Source organism: Peromyscus leucopus, chromosome 1, assembly GCF_004664715.2.
Source record: "Peromyscus leucopus breed LL Stock chromosome 1, UCI_PerLeu_2.1, whole genome shotgun sequence".
In the NCBI taxonomy this organism is placed as follows: Eukaryota; Metazoa; Chordata; class Mammalia; order Rodentia; family Cricetidae; genus Peromyscus; species Peromyscus leucopus.
In genome coordinates this window covers 43,481,982-43,502,673 of record NC_051063.1, presented here as the reverse complement: position 1 = coordinate 43,502,673, position 20,692 = coordinate 43,481,982, and the positions used below count along the sequence as shown (strand labels likewise).

The 20,692-nt window shown below is 42.2% G+C and overlaps 1 protein-coding gene and 1 pseudogene across 2 annotated transcripts in view; one reads left to right on the top strand and one right to left on the bottom strand.

Moving 5' to 3' along the window:
* Positions 1–20,692, bottom strand: part of Pcgf5 (polycomb group ring finger 5) — a 118,533-nt gene that overhangs the window by 59,885 nt on the left and 37,956 nt on the right. The gene's annotated exons all lie outside the window — the stretch shown is intronic.
* LOC114702475 lies at positions 19,147–19,245 on the top strand (annotated as a pseudogene).

The following is a 20,692-nucleotide window of genomic DNA, read 5'->3' as shown; positions in this document are numbered from 1 at the left end:
CATGTTCATTGCTGCTATATTCATAATATCCAGAAATTGGAAACAACCTAGATGCCCTCAACAGAAGAATAGATAAAGAAAATGTGATACAGTTACACAATGGAGTATTACTCAGCCGTTAAAAATGACACCATGAAATTCACACATAAATGAATGGAACTAGAAAAAAAAAATCATCCCGAGTGAGGTAACCCAGACCAAGAAGGACAAATATGGTATGTATTCATTTATATGTGGATATTGGCTGTTAAATCAATAGTAACCAAGTTACAATCCACAGAACCATGGAGATTATGTATAGAGTCAGGGACTAGGGGGACAGATAGGTTTCATTAAGAAAGGGAAATACAATAGTTATGGATGGGTCAGGGCTGGAATGGGAGGGTCAAATGGGGAGTGGAGGGAAATGAGGGAGCAAATACAGGGAGAGAGAGCTAAAATTAAGGGCCATTTGAGGGGTTGTATGGAAACCTAGTCCAGTAGAAGCTCCCTAAAATACATATACATGATGGCGATCTAAAAGAAATCTCCAAATGACGGGGGAGACAGAGCCCCGACTGGCCATCTCTTGCCAGCAAATGAAGTTTCCAGCACCGGGATTGGTTACATCTAATAGAGCTGTTGGCCAAAGGGGTCCCACAGGAATCCCCAAACAACCCAGGCCAAGACTATAGGTTGCTCTCCACAAGCTTCAGCAAGGCCCCATTGCTGAACACAACACTTACACAAGTCACTGACCATAGAGAAGTTGAGCAGATGCCTACCTAGCCTTCACCCTTTGTGTTAGTGTCTTTGGTACATGAAGCTACTGTGTATGCTACCAAAATAAGTAAGTAAGGAAGGAAATAAAAGTAAACTTCAGGCCAGCCACAAACCCTTTCATCTACACAATGGTGTCCTGCCTGCAAGATGTGCTAGGGCAATGGTGGCACAAAGCCTGTGGGAGTCACCAACCACTATCTGATTTAAGGCCCACTTCAAGAGATAAAACCCATACCTGACAAGTGCAACCAAGAACCAGAGATTAGGTAGCCCAGGGACGTAGGCTAAAAACCAAATATTGCTGGTGTAAAAACAAAACAAAACAAAAACCAAGCCCAAAACCAACCAACCAACAAAACAAACAAACAAACAAAAAACCAAACTCACAGCAATAAAATGACTCCTAATGACATTCTGCATAGATCAGTGCCTTACTCAGTCATCATCAGAGAAGCTTCCTCCTGCAGCAGATGGAAACAAATACAGAGACCCACAGCCGGACATGCGTAGAGTGAAACACCTTGGAACACTTAGCCCTAAATGAGATGTTTCTAGCAAATCCCTTCCCTCAGGGCTCAGGGTACCCAGAGGAAGAGAAGGCCGAAAGAATGTAAGAGACAGGGAATGAAGGACACCAAGAAAACAAGGCCCTCTAAATCACCATGATCAAAGCTCACATGAGCTCACAGAGAGTGAGGGGGCATGCACAAGGCCTGCACGGGTCTGCACCAGGTCCTCTGCGTACCTATTGTGGCTTCCAGGTTAGTGTTTTTATGCGATTCCTGAGTGTGTGAATGAGTGGGTCTCTGATTCTTGTGCCTTCTCTTGGGTTCTTCTTTTTGTTTGTCTTGTCCAACTCTGATGTGCTAGTTTTCGTTTTATCTTGTATTTGATTATTATCCCTTAGAAGCCTGTTTGTTTTCTAATGAAAGACAGAAAGGGAGTGGATCTGGATGGGAGGGGAGGTGGGGAGGAACTGGGAGGAGTAGATGGAGGGGAAACTGTAATCAGGATATATTATGTGAGAAAAAAATTATTTTCAATAAAAGGAAAAAACAAACAAAAAAGGTAAAATTACCAACCAATTGTAAGTCCCCTAGCAAGTCATTTCCAGATTCTGGATTTATAAAATTGTTTTAGATTTGGGATAATCACTAAAGATCTTTCCAGATCTTCAATTACATGCTTGTGCAATATGAAGATATTACCTTGAGGAGAGGACACAGGAAACATTGTGTTGTGTCTGTGCTTGTATGTTCTCAGTGTATGCAGGTGTGTATGCATGTGGAGACCAGAGATCACATTCCTCAATGGCCTTATTCCACCTTATGTTTGACACAAGGTCTCTCACTGAACCTGGAACTCGTCGCTCTGTCTAGTGCTCTAGTTTACTTTCTAACACCTGAACATTCTGACCAAAAGCGACTTGGGAAGGGAATGGTTTATGGGTTAACCCTTCCCTGTCACAGTCCACCACTGGGAGGAAGTCAGGGCAGGGACTGAAGCAGAGGCCACGGAGGAACACTGCTTTCTGGCTTGCTCCTCCTGGTTTGTTCGACTGCCTTGTTTATACACGCCAGCACCACCTGCCCCAGGATGGCCTCTTACAGTGGGCTGGATGCTTCAACATCAATCAATCAATCAAGAGAGGGCCCCACAGGCTTATAAGCCAGTCAGACAGGGACATTTTCTCAGTTGAGATTTCCTATTCTCAAATGACTCTAGACTGTGTCAAGTTAACAAAACAAACAAACAAACAAGCAAGCAAACAAGCAACCCCCCCCCCCAAAAAAAAAAACTAACAAGCACAGCAAAGCTGGATGGATAGTGAGCTCTGGGGATCCACCTTTCTCTGCTTCCCTAGTGCTGGGATCAGGTGGTGTCCAGCTTTTGATGTACATGCTGGGGATCCAAATTTAGATCCCCATGCTTTCAAGACAAGAACTTGACTGATTAAGCCATCTTCCCAGCCCCAACAGTGCCCATTTTAGATTTTGAGGACCACAGTAGTTCCTAAGACAGCTATTCAACTTCACCCAGGTAGGGGGAAAAGCTGCCAAGTCAACATGTAAATGTAGGTGTGTTCCAATAAAGCTTTATTTAAAAAAAAAAAAAAAAAACAGGCAGCGAACCAGACGCAACCCTTGAGCAGCAGCTTGTTAATGCCTGAGCTGAAGAAAACTTTCTGTGGACACACATTAGCTAGTTGCCAGGCCAGTTAAAGTTTCTAACAATTCTGAAAAAATATTCTCGACAATTTCAATTTAGAACATTATGGTACAATGTTTTTTATTGTATGACTTCTTATTTCTAGGCAATGGATAAAGTACAGTGTTTCCCAAACGATCTCATCTTCATCTTCACCATCAAACAGCCCAAGGCGTTGAAAGCTATTGTTTTATTCTGCTCTGCTATGGTTTGCAATAATTTGGACTTTCTCCTGTGATATAATGGAGGAAGTCTTTCAAGAAAGCAACAACAAATGTTAAAACAAAAAACATTCTGTCCCATTTGTCAAGGATCTTGACCTCACATCTCTCATTTCAAAATATCCAGAAACCCTAGTGATGTTTAAAGGATGCATTCTCCCATTCTGCTGGGATTCTGACCTAAGAGAAAGCAGAAAGTCAGCTACTGCAAGCTGGCCAGACCTCAGCAAGTCATGCTGGCATGCCATCACTGTGGCTAGCTCCAGCAGCTAGATCCTAGCTGAGAAGAGACCCTAGAGGCCAAGGTGGGGAGAAGTCCACCATCTTTTCACCTTTGAAAATCAGGAGCTGCAAACAGGTAGGGCACATTGGAAAATAAGGCCACTTCAGCTGTGGAATCAGATCTGCCTCGATTAGCTGGAGAGAAGGAGGTGTATGCTCACTTCTAAGAATCTCAACAAGGAGACTTCAGCTATTGACACCCTCCGCTCCTAGCTTTTCACAATGACTATAATATGCAATTTCAAGGCACTCTGCACATGAATCACCAAGATGAAGGTCCATTTATTACCTATATCATTGGTGAGTTATAAGAGGTTTTGATATCAAATCACTTCAATACTGCCATTCTAATTTACTAAATTAAGAAAGATGCTCCCAAATTCAAAGAGAAGTAAATCCACATACTCTATGCACTTAGCTTTCAATAAGCAAGCGTTAAAAGCTGTCACTCCTGATTTGCATTTACAATGATATGTTACTTCCTCAAATGCTAAGCAGATGTTGAGTATTACAAGCTGCCAGGGAAGTTCACTGGGACTTGGTAACTGTAAGTTGGTAGATCATCATTTCCCTCAGTGTCTTCTTAATTCTTTAATCCTTTTTACAGAGGAAGTCTGACGTTTTAAGTGAAGCATTAACTTCTACTAGAAGGCAAACTTTCGGTAATCAGAAACGGAACGTAGAAGCACAGACACAAGGCCTGTAAATACTGATATTTACAGATATGGAGTCTTTATGTCAATTAAGATAGTTCACATTAGAAGCATCCAACAACAAATTAGTCATTAACAAGCCAAGTAAGTAGAATTTAGCTTTTAAGAGTCAACTTTTGTAATACACACACTTTACAGTTACATAAACATGTCATGTCTTTCTTCTTGGTTTACTAACCTCGTAACTTTAATATGCCACATCAAGTGTTAAACATTGCATGTCAAATATTACACAGATTTATTCCAAATGCCAGTTGTGGGGAACTGCGTGCTCTCCAAAAGAAATTTCAAAACCTTTGAGTCCGATGAACTTAACTTTCTTTAGAAATAAGCTCTTTAAAGCTTGAACCAAGTTACAGTGAGCTAGGCAGTCAGCCTCTTACACAAGAGGAACACCTTCTAAGAGGGGAGACACATGAGAAAAACGTTAAGTGGCAATACAGTAGCACTCTCACCCCACCAGGGATGTGTCCACCAACAGGAGGGGCTACATTCAACTGCCTTTGAGGTAGAAAAGGCCTAAGGAAACTGATGACATCTAGAATCAGGGTTATATGAACTGGGAGAGAGCTGTCCAGCCACATCCAAACCACAGCACTGAGGACCGTGTAGGATGGGCTGGCATGGCGGCTGGTGTGATTTACAGACAACCACAGTGAGACCAGAGGAGCACAAGGGATGAACTGACTGATCGGGGGGCCTAAGGGCTGCAGAGTCACGCAGGCTACAGCTGGGGAAGAAAAAGGAGGGCACAGATCCAGAGGGGCTTCACCGAAGTAAGCAGAACGAAGTACTAGTGACTCGCTCTTCATATTAGTGACTACAAACCAGAATGACTGCTGTAAAATCAAATTATACTATAGTTAATTCTAGGTATCCTTTTGGATTAGTTCATATCAATCAGACATTTCTATTTAGCATGGAACTCATTTGCACTACAGATAACTAAATAGTTACTGTAATTGTTTCGTAATATTTACACATATTTATTCATACATGCATAGTATAGTTTAAAGACAACACCTTAAAAATAGATGTACTTTCTCAAGCATTACAGAGAACTTTATTTTTTTTTCTATTCTTGGTTTTTTTTTTTTTTTGAGACAAGATTTTACTATGTTGCCCAAGCTGAGAGCAAGCTCACTACACAGCCCAGGCTGGCCTCACATTGGCAATCCTCCTGCCTTAGCCTCCAAAGTGCTGACATTATAGCTACCCACCCATCATCAATGATCACACTGCTCATAGTTTTACATTATATAGTACAGAAATGTCAAGATGAGCAGCTTTCCTACTACCAGAAAATGAATGGCATAGTTGGAAGTCTATAACAAAAAATACTTGAATGTGTGAGTCTTGACACTTGAAAATATTTAAGTTGTATGTACAGAAATTCCTTTGCCAGATAAGGAATCTAATATTCTGAATAATTTACTATTTCCAGACTTGCTCTAAAGATTTTTTAAAATTTTTATTACGTGTATGGGTGTTTTGCCTACATGTATGTACGTCTGTGTACCACATTTGTGTCTGGTGCCCAGGGAGGCCAGAAAAGGGTGTTAGACCCCCTGGAACAGGAGTTACAGGGATGTAAGGCACCATGTGGGTGCTGGGAATGAAAAACTGGGTCCGTTGGAAGAGCAGCCAATGCTCTTATCCACTGAGCCGTCTCTTCAGCCCCCTCTAATTTTTAACTTCCTAGTAGCAGTAGTTTTACCAGTTTCTGTTTCTATGGTCATTGGTGAAGAATTTTAAGCATATTTCTTTGTGTCTGTTTGTATGTTTATGTGTGCAAGTACCTGTGTGGGCACGTGTTTGGAGACCAGAGGGCAACACTAAGTATCCCGGTGCTCACTCCCTACCTTATCTTTAGAGACAGGATCTCACAGAGCCTTATCTATGGAGTAGACTGGCTGGCTGGCGCCCAGGAGACCTCTCTGTCTCTATTTCCCCATCCCCAACAGCACCAGGCCTACAGGGACCGGTGAGCCATCCCACAGTTTTACTGACGGAGGAATCTGCCCTCAGGTCCCCAGGCTTGCGAGGCAGACACTTTACCAACGACCCCTTCTCCAGCACCATCAAGTGTTATTTCTACGTCTTGTGTAGTTGGGTGGTGTTGCTGCCAAGGCAGCTTGTCTCCTCCTCTCTGGGTGGGATGGGAGATTAACCTTCGAGTGTAGGCTGCTCCAGAAGACCCTTCCAATAAACTAGAGATACAGAGATCTGGAAGAGCAAGGCTTCTCCAGAACATCGTAACTCAACTACTAAACCTAACTGTACTGAAGTAAACAGAGTCCCGGTAAAGAACTCTCAGTTTACTGTAAAAGTGACCCGTGATGTGAGAAAGGTCAGACAGAGGGAGGGATGGATTCGATCTAGGACATGGAGAGGGAAGGCAACACCACACAGGAAAAAGTCAGCAAAGCGGATGAGAAAAGTAGCAAAATGTGAGGTCCAAACAGGGAAGAAAAACACAGGGAAAGTGAGATTTTTTTTAAACGAATTTGAAATGATAGAAATAAAAACTCAAAGAACCAAATAAAAAACACAGTGAAATACACCACCAATAGACTTAAACAGAAGGAAGAATAATGTACTACATTCAGGCGTTAATAACGACAAACATAAGTGGGCATGGCCACATTGTGTAAGAACCCTGGAATCTAATCAAAAGACTAGACTTAAAAATGTTTAGGTTAGAGCTATAATAAACCCTAAAGACTTGGAGAATCTAGGTTATAAAATTATAGAAAATTTCCAAACTCTAGGAGAAGAAATCGATACCCAAGCAAAAGAGGCATTCAGAACTCCAAAGACATGATCAAAGCAGAACCATGCCATGACACATTATATTCAAGATGCCAAGAGTATACTGCAGCCAAGTGTGGCGGCACACACCTTTAATCCCAGCACCCAGGGAAGGCAGAAGCAGGCTAATCTATTTGAGTTCAAGGTCATTTTGGTCAAATAGTGAGCTCCAGGTCAGCCAGGGCTTCATAGTAAGACCCTGTCTCAACTAAAAAACACGAGAGAGAGAGAGAGAGAGAGAAGAGAGAGAGAGAGAGAGAAAACAACAACCAAAACCCAACTCATTTACAAAAGCGAATACACCAGAGCAATATCAGAACTTACAGCAGAAACCACAGAGACCAGAAACAAACAGAGCAATATATTTTAAGTCATGAAAACAAATGCCCGCCAACTGACTCTCTTATATCCAGCAAAGCCTTCTTTTAAAATCGATGAAGAAATAGTAACATTCCAAGCTAAGCAAAAACTATGGCAGTGCATTGTGGAGGCCCACAAAGGTTTCCTAGTGAGATCTGAGCTTGCTTTACCCAGCAGAGCTGCGTTAGAGGATTGCATGATCACGTGCGTGGTTGGTTACCTGGTCTTTGGAAGGGTCTGCACTTGGCTGTGCTAGGGGGAGGTCTTTTTCTTCACTCCGTGGCATTCCTGTAAATAGCCCTTTAGAAGAGACAGAAGGGGCCAGTGGATAAGGGTCCAGGCCCTCCCAAGCTGTCCTGTGTTTCTATCTGTTTCCCTCCCCTCAATACTTTTATCTAAATATTTCTACCTCAATCTCTTATCCCTTTCTCCTCAAGAGTTCCCTGACATAAAAAAGCAGGAGCTGGTCTCCCACGATGCATGATCACCAAACCATCCTGAAGAAGATATTTAAAGGATACTATAACCCAAGAAGAGGACACAGGAAAGTCCTAGAGGGACTCTATCATGCCCAATATAGAAGGCAAAAAATTCCTGGTACTAATATAGAAGGAAACAACAACCAACCAACAACATAACCAATAAAATTACAGGAATCAGCAAACACCTCCCAATAGTAACTTTAATCATTAATATCCTCATATCACTAGTAAAGAGGGGCAGACTGGCTTGATAGGGGAATGTCTTTTTGTATGCTGTGAAAATATGTTGCTCTGATTGGTTGATAAATAAAGCTGTTTGGTCAATGGTGAGGCAGAATAGGGTTAGGTAGGACATTCTAACAAGAGAGGAGGAAGTTGAAAGGCAGAACAGAGAGGACACAGCCAGCCGCCGCCATGAGAAGTAAGATGTAAAGATACTGATAAACCACGAGCCATGTGGCAAAGTATAGATTTCTAGAAATGGGTTAATTTAAGATGTAAGATCTAGCTAGCGAGAAGCCTGAGCCAATAGGCCATACAGTTCGTAATTAATATAAGCCTGTGTGTTCATTTGGGTCTGAGCGGCTTCGGGACCGAAAGGATGGGGGAGCTGGGTGGGCACAGGAAAACTTTTGGTTACACTGGCTGATTAGATTAAAAAACTAGAGTGGGGCATGGTGGCACACGCCTTTAATCCCAGCACCTGGGAGGCAGAGGCAGGTGAATTTCTGTGAGTTTCAGGTCTGTTCTACATAATGAGTTCTAGGACAGCCAGAGCTGCACAATAGAAAGACTGTCTCAAAAAGACAGAAACAAACAAAAACTAGATCTGCCTGGCAGTGGTGGCACACATCTTTAATCCTAGCACTCAGGAGGCAGGGGCAGGGGGCTTTCTGTGAGTTCAAGCCCAGCCCAGTCTACAGAAGACAGGACAGCCAGGGCTACACAAAGAAACCCTGTCTTAGAAGAACCAAAAACAAACAAACTATAAAAAAAAAAACCAAAACAACAACAAAAACTAGATCCAACTTTTTCTTTTTTGGTTTTTCAAGACAGGGTTTCTCTGTGTAGTTTTGGTGCCTGTCCTGGATCTTGCTCTGTAGACCAGGCTGGCCTTGAACTCACAGAGATCCACCTGCCTCTGCCTTCTGAGTGCTGGGATTAAAGGTGTGTGCCACCACTGCCCAGCTGTAACACAAATCTTAAAAGGTCTTATTAATAAAAAACAACACAAACAGACAAACAAACAAACAAACAAACAAAAAAAAAAAACCCGGAGTCAGATATTGGAGTGAAAGCTGAAAGATCAGAGAAACAGAACAAGCCACAGTCAACCTTACCTCGACAACTCCTCAGCTGATCCTGTTTCCACGAATCCTCAGACTGAAAGCCTCTGAGTCCTCACCCCTGAGGGTCTCAGTTGAACTGCTCTTAGTTCCTGTCTCCTCACACCTTACATATCGTTCTCCACCCAGATATGTCACTTCCTGGGATTAAAGGCATGGGTGCTTTTCAAGCAAAGGCATGAGATTTCAAGTGCTAGGATTAAAGGTGTGTGCCACCACTGCCAGACTCTGTTCCCAGTGTGGCCTTGAACTCAGAGATCCAGATGGACCCTCCTCCCAAGTGATAGGCTTAGGGTTTGCGCCACCACTGTCTGGCCTCTATGTCTAATCTAGTCGCTGGCTCTGTCCTCTGATCCCCAGAAAAATTTCTTAGGGTATATAGTATATTGGAGTACACAATATATCACCACAAATAGGGCCTGATACCATAATAGTGAGTGATTTTCAGTAACTTAATCCTATCTTTAGATAGGCTATCAAAACTGAAATCAACACAGCAACAGCAGAGTCAAACTCTACCACAGATCAAATGTACTTAACAGGTGTCTACAGAATATCCCACCCACCAGATAAAGACTGCTTCCTTCTCAGCAGTCCTCAGAACCTTCTCTGAATAAACCATAAAATAAGATTAGCAAAAAAATTAATTTATCTTCTAAGATCATAGTGAAATAAAACTAGAAATCAAGACCAAGAGACATTAGAAATAAATAAATAAATAAATAAATAAATAAATAAATAAATAAACCACACAAAAGAAAAACCACAGCCAAAACAAATCTACATAATCTAAGGAGACTGAACAACATACTCTTGAGTAACCAGTGGGAAATTGAAAAACTAAGAGAAAGAGTTCAAGAATGTCTAGTATCAAATCAAAGTGAATATGAAACCTACTAGAATTTAATAAAAACTAAGAAAGTTCTATGATGAAAGTTTATATTGATGTGCTTACATTAAAAATCCATAATGATCTCAAAGGAAATAGTACAATGATAAGAACTCAACAACACAGAGCAGCAGACAATGCAGAATAACAGATCAGGGTAGACATTGAGAGTATCAACGAATAATACACAGAATCAGAGAATTAGTTTTTTGAAAAAACAAGTAAGAATGACAAACTTTAACTAAACTAACCAAAATAATCAGACCCAAATTCTTTACATCAAAGATGAGAAGGAGAGCATTATAACAAATTCCAATGAAACCCAGATAATCTAGAGGAAATATTTTGACAATTTATACCCCCTCAAACCCTGGAAATTTAGAAATTTCCTAGAAATAGATGAATTCCTAGTTATATATAATATACCAAAATTAAAGAAAGATATAACCACTGAGGAAAATCTTGCACAAAAGTTCCTCACACTCATATAAAACAGAAATGAAGGTATTTTACTAATCAAATTCATTTTATGAAGCCAACATTATCCTGATCCCAAAACTGGGTAAGGGTACAACAACAACAAAAAAAAAAAAACAAAAAAGAAAGAAAGAAAGAAAATTGCATGCCAATGTCTCCGACGGATGTGGATACAAAAAGAAAATCTCAATGCAATTCTTGCAAACCAAACTCAAGAAATACATTAAGAAAACCATACATCATAACTGAGGTGGGTTTATGTCAGGGATGAAAAGAAGACTGTTCAATAGATGCAAATGAATAAATGTAACACAGCACATAAATAGATATAGGGACAGAAATCACACAATCGTTTTCATTGATGCGAAAGGGCCTTAGTCAGAGGTGAATATCACTTCATAATAAAAACCCTGAAAAAAAAACCTAGGATTTGAAGGAACATATCCCAATACAATAAAGGCCATATATATTAATCACAGTTCTCTAGAATAACAGAAGTTACAGAATGAACCTCTCTCTATATATATATATCGAAAGGGAATTTGTTAGAGTGACTTAGAGTCCCAATGGCTGCCATTGAATGGAAGCTTCAAGGATCTGCTAGGTCTTCAGTCCCGAGGCTGGATGTCTCAGCTGGTCTTCAGTACACGCTGCATTCCCAGAGTAATGGGCTCATGGAGTTGCTAGCAAGGCAAGAGCAAGCAGGCAAAGAGCAAAGACTTCCTTCTTCCGTGTTCTTATATAGGCTCCCAGGAGAAGGTGTGGCCCAGATTAGAGATGTATCTTCTCACCCCAAAAGATCTGGATTAGATGTGGATCTTCCCACTTCAAATTAAGCAAAAATTCCTCATAGGTGTGCCATCCATTTTGGGGTTTAATTAATTACAGATGTGGTCAAGGTGACAACCAAGAATAGCTATCCCACCGCATATGACAAACCTATAACCAACAGTGTACTAAATGGAAAAACTGGTAGTATTTCCTCTAAAATCTAGACAGAGACAAGAGCTTCTACTCACTCTTATCCAATACATGGCTTAAGCCTATGTGAGACCTCAAAGCCCGCCTCCACAGTGACACACTTCCTCCAACAAAGCCATACCTCCTAATAGTGCCACTCCCTTTGGGGGCCATTTTCTTTCAAACCACAACACCTCAACAGTTGTTTTGGTCGTGGAGTTTTTATCACAGCCACAGAAAGCAAACTAAGGCAGTTTCCCACCAGAGCTAAAGGATAAGATCATATTGTAGAAGACACCACACACCTTAGACGTAAGACAGAGAAAAACAGACAAGACATGACCTATCAGCTTCCTCCCTGTCAGCTAGCATTAAAACCACCAGGCTGAGGGGGCTAGCACACAAGAAGAGGCATCATCGATCTCCCATGCTGTGAACTCTATGAAGCAGAAGGCCAACCTGCCAGGCAAGATATGCCCACTGGTACAATAGCTAGCAGCTTGACGGCTGTGGGGAGAACTAACTGCCCTCTGATTAGGTTTGAGGCTTGCTCTGAAGATGGGGAATCCATGCCGGGTACTGTAAGCCGGGCTAACAACCCAGGTCTGGGGAAGTCAGTGTCCCAGATGAATAATTTATTAATGTAAAAATAAGTCCCTTCTAAACATCTATGCCTATGTCCCCAGACAAAAGCTGATCCCAGCCTTTATCAGAGAAGCCTCTCCTTACACTGGATGCTGATGACGGCGGAGACTCATGGCAGCCCAAAAGGCTGAGAATAAGTGGTAGTTGTGGGCTTAGCCCTAAATAAGGCATCTGCATCACTGCCTTTAAGACCCAGGGAGCATCGTGGAAGAGGGGTTGAGAAGTCTGTAAAAAGTTGGAAGATGTGTGAAGGGCTGTAAAATAGGTGACAGCTACAGTCACCTAACTTTTGACGACAGTGTCAAACATATACACTGAAGACAGCCTTTTAACAAACAGTAGAAGCAAAACTAGATCCCCACACCACCTGTGAAAGAATAAAATTACAGCTATGTCCCCCAGCCTGCACACAAATCAATTTAAAATAGACCAAAGATGCCAGGCGGTGGTGGCGCACGCCTTTAATCCCAGCACTCGGGAGGCAGAGCCAGGCAAATCTTTGTGAGTTCGAGGCCAGCCTGGGCTACCAAGTGAGTTCCAGGAAAGGCGCAAAGCTACACAGAGAAACCCTGTCTCTGAAAAAAAAAAAAAAAAAAAAAAAAAAAAAAAAACAGACCAAAGGCTAATGTAATGCCTCAAACAGAATCTTTTAGGGGGAACACAGGTAAAACACTCTAAGACATGGGAAATAATTCTAAGACCTGAAAAATGGAACTGCATGGAATCAAAAGGCTTCTGCACAGCAAAGGAAACCACCACCACCAGAATAAAGGACCCAGTCCCCAGAATGGGAAAACGGGCCCAGCTAAACAGTTTCTTTTGTAAGAGTTGCTGTGGTCATGGTGTCTCTTCATAGCAATAGAACACTAAGACAACATTTTCAAGAAAATGAATTACACTGTACAGTATGTTAAAGGAAATAAGTACAACTGAGAAAGAAAAATACCATGTTTTTTTTTTATTTTTAGTGTATAGAACCTAAATTTAAAATATGGATGTATGTGTATATTCTTGTGTTAATACTGTGCATATAGAGCCTATGAAACCAGAAGAGGGACCATCAGAAAACAGGGAGAAACGGACCTTAAGGGAGAATAATGGTACACATAGATAGTGTGACAGCGAAAACGGAGAACTCTACACAGAATGGAATCAGTGGGTGGCTAAGGGGACCCAGGGTCACTGGGGAAGGGGTACGAATTAGCACAGAGTGTGACATGTATGTATGAAAACACCATGACAAAACTCATTACATTGCATGCTAACTTAAAAAATTAATTTAAAAAAACAAGAGAAAGAGAACTGTTTCCATAGAGGGAGCAATGTTCAGTTTTCTTTATTTACTCCCCAATGAGAATCAGCGTGCATTATTCATTAAAATCAGGTTCTGCCATTCTTCTAGGGACATTCATAGTTATTTTCTATTTAGATTTATTCAGATTAATTCTCTGTCTCATCCCCATCAGTACAGTAGCTTCTGGGTATACAGTATAAAATGTTAACAAAAAATAAATCAAGTGAACCAACTTCTAGTTCTGGCCACATCATTTACCTCCTCCCACTGACCAGAATTACAGCTCTCCGTGGCTAACAAACACCCCCAACAACCACAGTCAAATAATTTAAATGTGATTTGTTGCTCTAATCTGTGACCTGCGGGTGTGGAGGACACAGAATGGTCTTGCTCAACCCAGCACTCTTGCACATCACTGTACCTTCCAGTGTCCAGAATCCGGCCATCGGGGTACCACTTCTCACACCCTGTCTTTAATGCCACACAGGTGAACAGCAACCCACAAAGGTTCCATCAACCGATGCGTGTCAAAGCCAGCTTTCCAGAGAGGCTTCCATTCTTCCTTGCCCAACAGCTAAGCGTGAACGTGATCAACATCTCATCTGCCTGGTATTTCTTTTATTACTTATGAAACTCGGCGCTTCGTTCATCATGTAAACGAGGATATCCCGGCACGGAGATGTTGCATGACAGCAAGCGTCACGGGCCTGGAATGGATGAATGTGCAGTGGAACTTGGTCCTGAGGAGCCAACCCAGTGCTTCCCAGCCCCATGCTGAGCATTCTGCCCTAGAGCGGAGCTCTCAGACCTTAGCTCTGCTCTTCCCAACAAAAAACCGTGCCTGTGCCTCAAATACAGGATGAATGTCCCATTCTAGCTTTTGCCTACCCTGCATCCCACTCTCTCTGCAAACCATCGTTTCCTCCCCCCATTTAACCCAGCTGCAATTCTGACTCGTCTAAAATAGCTCCTCTGTCCTCTCCACCTTCCAGGATTCTTCCTTTCTGGGACTACTGGAGACTACCAGGCACTCCATACTTTCAATTTTCAAATTTTCTATCAGTATTGATGTTCCTATTTATCAGGGAAAGTGGTAAATAACTTAAGAAGAGGTCTGTGCATAAATCTTGCAGGTGTTCAATAAATACTGGCTGAATTTACAATAACCTTTGTGACAATAGAGCAAGTGAAACGAATATAGTGCATTGTCAGCAGGTAACTCTCTAAGAAACAACCTCAAGATATTTCAGGCAGAATTGAAGGTACCACTTAACCTTCCATAGCATCTTTCAACCTAGAATCAATCCTCTAGCTAATTGTCTGTACTAAGGACACATTTGTGTATTTGGATCTAGCAGGTCACTGTGTGCACTAGTGTGCATAGTCAGGAAGGGACTAAATGCCTGACCAGTACTCAATCAATACTGGGACATATTGAGGTGTTTAGGTCTGCTGGATTCAACGTTATAATTGGAATAATCTCATGAGATGGGAAGTGGAAATGAAATGTACTCAGCTGCCGATCTTTCTGGTTTTGAGTATGTGTTCGGCAAATACTTCGCAGATTCTAATGCCTGTTAAATACTGTTTGGGGTACCATGAATGATGTTCCCATGGTCCTCCTGGCTCTGAGTGTGTGTGTGTGTGTGTGTGTGTGTGTGTGTGTGTGTGTGTGTGTGTGTGTGAGAAGCATCTGAGAAGTTTTCAGTGTCGTAAAGGATGTGGCATTTATCTATATTTAAATAGAGAGAATGGGTGAAAGTTGATCTCTTATTTATTATCCAGAGAATTCATCAACATTTTTTTCAGAGCTTATAAAGATACATGGAGATCTAGGTCAGAATCTGAAACATTTCTGATTGTCAGTGTCTTTTTAAAAGGATAGCCCATGGGAGAGAGAATGGGAGCGACAGGACAGCACAAGGCAGGTGTGAACTAATTGGTAGCAGGTGTCGAGCATTAGAGGCACTGATGTAGCCTTTCTGCTCGCCACAGGGCCTGGCATCTAGCCATGGGCAAGCTTTGAGTACCTAGATTGAAGCTTGCACAGATCACAAGTTCCATGGCCCTATCCTTCTATAGGGAACACTGGAGCTCTGTGGAACAATGGCCTCTCACCAGACAATCTTCAGATGTAACCTCCAACCAGGAAGACTTGTCAGATACTAGCCTAAGCACCGTAGCAGACAATGGCCAGGATAGCTCTAAAGAAGCTATCTTAAACACCACTGATGGAAATAAAGGAAAAACCCCCACTGATGACACATTGTTCAGTGGGCTTTGTAGGTAAGTGACCAGGAGACAAATCACCAGGACATCACCTGCTGGAGACGGGGACTCCAGCAGTAGGTAGACTCTTTGCAATGGTGCCTGACACCCATCCGGGAGAGCACAGAAAGCAATGGGCCACAATAGAGTTGTAGAACATTAATGTCAGAAGTTGACTGAGCTTTTAAAATAGAGACGTCTAGTTCTGCCATCCCCTATCTATACAAATGTCAGAAGTTGCAGAGCACATAGACAGCCCAAAATGAAAGAAACACACACACACACACACACACACACACACACACACACACACACACACACACACGGGAAGCACCCAGTGAGGAGATCTTTCTGATGCTGTTAACACTGAGCTGACACCCACCCACTCTACCCAACTCACTCTCTGATGCCCATTTGTGGCTGAGATATTGAGTATTCAGGATCAGAGTTTAAATCAGCAGGGTGTCCTCTTATCCATCTTACACATTGGCTGTGGCTTTCACAGAGGGAAGGAAGTGAGGTGTGCCTCATCCTATGTCCATGAGAGTTTGAGTGTTCTTATGATGTTTTCTTATAAGAAACAAACAAACAAACAAACCATCAAAACTCCATTCTTAATAGGATGAAGTAAGGGGAAATAAAGTAAGACAAAAGAAGGACAAATGAAATTACCTTACAGAAAAAAGAATTACTGATTAAAATGCAAATAAATTGAACAAGGTTACTAAGCAACACAAATACCATGTACATGTGGAATTTTTATGAACGTAAAAGTCACAAACTACAAAAAGCCAAAGTGCTAACAATAATTTGTCTAGAAATGACTTCTAAGGAGACTAAGTAATTTATCTGACCAAAACCCACTCCTGCAGGTCAACAAAAAATATTTATTTGTTTGTTTATTTGTTTATTTATTTATTTTCTGGTGCAGAAAGCTCAACCTACCTAACTTTTGTCTGGGTATCCATAAAGTTACGTTTGACCAAGGAGAACATTAGTAGATGAGCATCCACGGCTGACACTACTGCTACTTCTCCATGGTCCAGGACAACAGGCATTGAAAGCGCCTCCTTGAAAGGTGAGGCTTTGCAAACGGAAGTGTGAATGTGAGGGCACCGCATCCCTCATCAGTGCGGTTTCCAGGACTTGAGTGAGGTGTGCCTTTTCTCTCCCCATGTCTACCAGAGGACAAGTCCCTAAAAGAGCACCCCTTCCCTTCCATGCTAAGGAGACAAGTTTTGCATTTTTATAGATTTATTTAATTTATGTGTAGCAGGTGTCTTTTTGAGTTTTCTGTATGTGCAGAAACTGTAGGGGCAGAAGACGGTGGGTTTCAGAGTCACTAGTACAGGAATTACAGGTGGCTCTGAGTTGTTGTGTGGATGCTGGGAACCAAACCCAGGTCTTCTGCAGAAGTGAGTGCTCTTTACCACTGAGCCAGCTCTCCGGGTCCAGAAGGTAAATTTTGGAATATATGTGTTCTAAGGGCAACCTACAGGTTCATACAGCTTTGTCACTTCAATACAGTCCACTGGCCATCATCATTACCAGACAATCGGATAGGGATGATGAACCTGGGGTCCAATCTGGGTGCTTCTTGCGCAATCACATGCTAAGTGGACTAAAAATACTCATTACTTCTTTCCCTGGAAGCTAGAAGTCAGGCTAATGCTAGGATAATCTGAACATTAAAATGAATGACATTAATGCATGATAACACACTAAACATAATTCATGATTCATATTTATAAAGAGCAATCAAGCAAGTAAGATGGGAGAGAGGAGGCTCTTTATGACAACTTCTCTAAGGAGTCAAAGGTCACAAAGATCTCCATTTTGCACCAATGCTACTGCTTCTGGCAACAATTCCCAGGGATCATAAACAGGTAAAAGATGTTGGGACACCGGGTATTTACATAGTTTTAGACTATTTGTCCATACAAATGTTACAGTTTTACATAACAAAATGTTATACTGTAAAACTGTGAGTAATGAAATACTTACTAGTACTAGTGAGGAAATGTGAAAAACATTACCAAAAATCAAGGACTCGGGTAAATGGAGGTTTTTTGTCCCACCTGGTCCCGCAGCTGCTTTTAAAGTGACCACTCAGAGGTTTAATATCAATTATAAACCGTTTGGCCTATTGCTCAGGCTAATTACTAACTCGCTCTTAACAACTTAAATGAGCCCGTTTCTATGAACCTATGTTCTGCCACGCGTCTTGTGGCTTTACCTGTGCTCTAATACATCTTGCTCCTCCCTCCGCCAGCTGGTTGGCATCTGCTCCTGACTCCGCCCTTCTTCTCCCTGTATCTCTGCTTAGATTTCCCACCTGGCTCTATCCTGCCTTGCTATAGGCCAAAGCAGCTTCTTTATCATCCAATGGTAATAGAACATATTTACAGCACACAGAGGGGCTATCCCACAGCACGCTCAAAGTTACCAACACTAGTGAGGGTACACTTTAACATCACACATCTGCTAAGCTGATGCATTTACAAGGAAACACTGTTGTCTATGAGATATTTCTGCCAAAAGTGTATCTTGATTCTAATAATGGGACAAGGTAAAGCAAGCCCCCAGCAAGGGCCACTTAATGAAACAAATGACATAGGCTTTAGAAAAACATTACACATTATAAAGATTAAGAAATGTGACAACTAAATGTAATGCGTGATTCTGGGTGGACTCACTGACGAGGACTCCCACTGTTGCTGCTCTGATTATAAAGGATGTGCACATCAGGCTGTACAGTATCCATGTTACAATCCCTGAACATGGCAATGAATCTCCGTCTTGGGTGGTAACACCGAAGAATTTAGAAGAACTACATTTGCAATGTGAAGAACTGTGATATACAGAGCAGAGAGGGAGCGTGAACGTGGTACAAACGTGGTACAACGTGAGAACAAAGAGTGAAGTAAGTGGGAATCATGGACGCTCCTTATTTGTGTCTCTTCCACGGGCTTTGAATTTGTCCAAATAAAACTTGGAAGGAAAGTGAGATATTAAACACCAAGAGGGCGACCAATGGTCCCTGTCCCCACAGCCTTCTAGCAGAAGAATCTGACCACTCCCTGGAGCACCCTCTGCACTGAAGTCATCTTGTGACCAAATACAAATAAATGAAAGGCCGGAAGGATCCCTCCTGCGAAGACTTTTTGTAAGGGGAAAGCTCTCTCCAGTCAAAAGCCCTTCCTAGAAAACACACCTCCTCATTTCGTATTCAGTGTCTTAGGCTGTGTCCTCAGCACAGGAAACACAGTAGAGAACCAGATTCCTTGACTGCTGGGATTTACAGTCCGGTGGAAGGAGACAGAAAATGAGGACTAGAAGTCAGGTGGTAATAGCTGCTATAAGGAAAGGAAAGCTGAGGGAAACTTTGAGGAAATGGTTTTTAAAAAGGGAGACTAGTGCTCGCTCGCTCGCTCCAGCAGCACACATACTAAAACTAGAACAACACAGAGATCGCACGGCTCCTGTGCAAGACTGACACACAAATTTGCAAAGTGTTCCATATTTTTAAAAAGGGGGAAGGGTCTGGAGGACTGTAGCTCACACTTAGAGAAGGCATGGACGAGTTAAGGGACTCACTGAACAGGCAGGCAGCGGTGGAAAGGGAAGCAGCAGAGAGAAATCGTGAGCAAAGGGCTGAAGCTGAACACTTCCAGCTGAAACAGTCAGGGGTGAGGTCACACCACCACTCCCGGGTCACTGCTGAGATGCTGCCATCTATTCTGACACCTAGATGGCTGCCTCCCACCCTTCCTGTCCATGCAAGAGCCCACTGTTCTGGACAGCTGGCACAGTAGTGTCCTAGGAAAGGGCCCGACCTCCTTTGCTCCCTCAGTTGTGAGACTCTCTGAAGGCTTTCCTTCCTCACCTGCCAGGCCCCTCCGGAGATGCCTTCCTCATACATTCTCACTTCCTTTTTCTCTGACCCTTTTAAAACCTTCAACCCCAAAAGTTTCTCTTTGGAAGTTTTGCTTGCTCTGAAAGTGTCTCATCAAGGATGGTTAGCTTGCAGCCTCCAGGGTTTCTTTTCATAGAAGCCACTTTCCTTTTAGGACATTCCATTTGCACCCACATCTCCATTCTCCTTCAATCCAAACTGCTTTTCTTCTAGATCTGAATTCAGCTCTGCAGGCAGAGACAGTGCCCTGTTCACTCTTTGTGGTGATGATCATGGAGGCAGGCATCTAGCAATTCTTTGATATCAGTTGAGCTGTCAGATACATCAGGGATTAAAAAGCCAACCTTCTAACAATCTGACCAGAGTTGCCATAGTGTTGGCTCAGCATGCCTTCCAGATGCTGTCAACCATAAACCTACCCCTAGGGATTCAGGTACAATCCAGTACATGGTGCAGGCCATGGAGCATGGCACACCTCAAAAATCCCCTTGGATCTTGGTCATGATATGGGCAGCCATACGTCAGAGAGGTGTGTGCCACCAACAGTGGTTTACAACATTATTTCTACAGTAGAAGAACAAATTTTGAGCTTGGCTCAAATAATTAACTTATCGATGAACTTTGACATACAGCCTTGTCACTTGCAATACTGGCATCTGTGACTGTGGGCATATTTGGCTCTTAGATTACTTGTGACAGATTTAGAGTGCCAGGGCTGGTGTGGGGAGGGGTGGCATATATTTGCTGTTTATTTTGGACTAACATATTTCAGATTTAAAATGTCCAGTAGTGAGAAAATCATCAGCATGACCCTTGCAAGATATTTGAGCTCAACAAGGGATGGTATGGAGAATCAAAGAAGACTCTGACCATCTTATTGATTCTAGGGAGGGCAGAAAGGTATTTGATACTTTAAAAATAATAGCTTGTGCATCTCTAATCTCACTGGACAGTGAGGACTCTGATCACAAGCCTGCACTGGACAGACTTTAGTTTATCCTCAAAAATTGTTGTTTTTCCAACAGTTACATATTTAACTAGATAGTTCACAGCTCTAT